This window comes from Oryctolagus cuniculus, chromosome 3, assembly GCF_964237555.1.
Source record: "Oryctolagus cuniculus chromosome 3, mOryCun1.1, whole genome shotgun sequence".
NCBI classification, from domain to species: Eukaryota; Metazoa; Chordata; class Mammalia; order Lagomorpha; family Leporidae; genus Oryctolagus; species Oryctolagus cuniculus.
Genome location: NC_091434.1, coordinates 155169948 through 155172382, shown reverse-complemented (window position 1 = coordinate 155172382; position 2435 = coordinate 155169948). Strand labels below are relative to the sequence as shown.

General features: G+C 39.8%; 1 pseudogene; it reads right to left on the bottom strand.

Annotated features, from left to right (window-relative positions):
• Positions 1–300: 300 nt before the first annotated feature.
• Positions 301–2435, bottom strand: part of LOC127486681 (ubiquitin carboxyl-terminal hydrolase 14 pseudogene) — a 25120-nt pseudogene continuing 22985 nt past the window's right edge.

Here is a 2435-nt window from a genome sequence, read left to right as displayed (position 1 = left end):
TTTTTTTTTTTTTTTTTTTGGACAGGCAGACTTAGACAGAGAGAAACAGAGAGAAAGGTCTTCCTTCCATAGGTTCACTCCCCAAATGGCTGCCACGGCCGGCGCTGCACTGATCTGAAGCCAGAAGCCAGGTGCTTCCTCCTGGTCTCCCATATAGGTGCAGGGCCCAAGCACTTGGGCCATCCTCCACTGCCTTCCCGGGCCACAGCAGAGAGCTGGACTGGAAGAGAAGCGACTGGGACAGAATCCAGTGCGCCAACCAGGACTAGAACCCCAGGTACCGGCGCTGCAGGCGGAGGATTACCCTAGTGAGCCACAGGGCCGGCCTCTCTTCCATTCTTTCAACTCTGCTATGGCTGGAGAGTAAACAATAGCCATAGGACAATCTCTACCATTAGAATGCCTCAAGATATCTTCTGGTGTGACGATGCTGACCTGATCATCATCAAACTTAATCTGCTCTTCGTGTTTCCTGTGACCCATGATACATAATGACCTGAAGAACTGCACCTTCCTGGTGTGTCAGCATTGCTTTAAGTCAGAGCGTCCACAATTATTGGATCCAATATCATCAGCAAGTGAAAAGGGTTCAACCTAACTTCTTTCAGGGGGTTACTCTTCTTGTCACTTGTATTTGGCTACTGAATCACTTTCTTATCTTCCAGATCCTTGGATTGTGAATAAAAAGACCATTTTTCCTTGATGTTTGGCGAGATATTTCATGCACATCCAACATCAGAGGAAATTTGACATCTTTAAGAACTTTGGCATTCACAGATTCCTTCTCTTTATAAAAAAGAAAATTGAGCCCTCTGAATAGTCAAGTAAGCAGATGGCCAGTTGATCTTGGGAGAGTTGATATACAAAGTGTTTCTTTACAGTATTGGAGAATGTTTAGTGATTTCTTCCTGAAGTTGCCATTTAAGTCTTCTGAAACCACTTCACCTCCTTTCTGATTGATGAAACAGCTAAGCTGAAGCTAATTTTCCTTTCCTTTGGTGAGTTCTTTTTCTTCAGATTTTGTACATTTGTATTTTCAAACTCAGCAACAAAGAACTGATCAGTTAAACTTCCTTTTAAGAAGGCATCACTGCTGCTGTAGATGAATGTGTCTCTTTAACAGAATCATCCTCTATGGCTTCCAATTTTTGTTGTAATACTCACATCATTGGGATCCAACATTCCCTGTCATCCTGTTGAAGACACTGTCTTTGTTCACCCTTCTCAGCAAGCAGGGAGAAAGCCGAAAATTGCAGTAGAATAATAGGTTCAGTATTAGAGGAAGTTTTATCCATGTAATCAAACAATCTCTAAGGGTTGCAGTAATATACCGTGCTGAATTCATTTTCCCTGAAGCTCTCAAGGCATCTGCATACCTTTAAAGGCATCTTTGAGTTCAGGTATAGTACAAATACACTGAACCGTAGCATTCATGAAACAAGTGTTACCAACACGTGTCAATCCACAAGGTAATTCCACAGCAGATGATAACTGTTCTTTGCTCATGTCTTCTACAGTTGCCCCACTTCTGATCCAGCTCCCTACTAATGTACCTGGCAAAGTCAGGGAAGATGGCTCAAGTGCTTGGGCCCCTGCACCCACGTGTGAGACCTGGAAGAGGCTCTTGACTTGGGATAGGCCCCAGTTTGGGATTGGCGGCAATTTAGGAAATGAATCAGTGGATGGCAGATAGATCTCTCTCTCTCTCTCTCTCTCTCTCTAACTTTACCTTTCAAATAATAAATAAATATTAAAAAATTTTTGATACATATTGCCAACTAATTATAGGTGATATTATTGTAAAAGTATCCAAATCTAGTTGTCTTTCAGAAAGAAATAATTCAATGTCTTCATAGGCAGAGAGAAAGCACAAAAAACTTAAAATGTATAATAAAACTAAAATTTAATAAGGTATCAGAAAATTGAATAAATATTAGAACTGTCCTCAAAATGCAAATTGGTAGCAATGCAATGCATTATCACAAAATGTTTGTAAGATTCTACTGTATGAGTCATAAAACTTTAATTAATCATGGAATATCCATATACAAGATAAAACTACGTGAAATTTTGCAACATCTTTTTAGTTATTTTATGATATCTAGAACAATTTCATTTAAATTTATAAGAAAATACTAAGAACTCAAATGGTAAAAGTATGAAAATTTCACCTCATAACAAAAATAGTGAACAAATATATAAAAAATATTCTTGACACTAATAAAAAATATAAATTAGAGGGTTAGGTGTTGCAGAATTATGAGTAAAGCTACCACCTGCAACACCGACATCCAATATGGGAGCCTGTTCGAGTCCCAGAAGCTCCACTTGTGATCCAGCACTCTGTTAGTGCACCTTGGAATGCAGTGGAAGGTGGTCCAAGTTCTTGAGCCCATGCACCCACATGGACACCCAGTTGAAGCTCCTGGCTATTG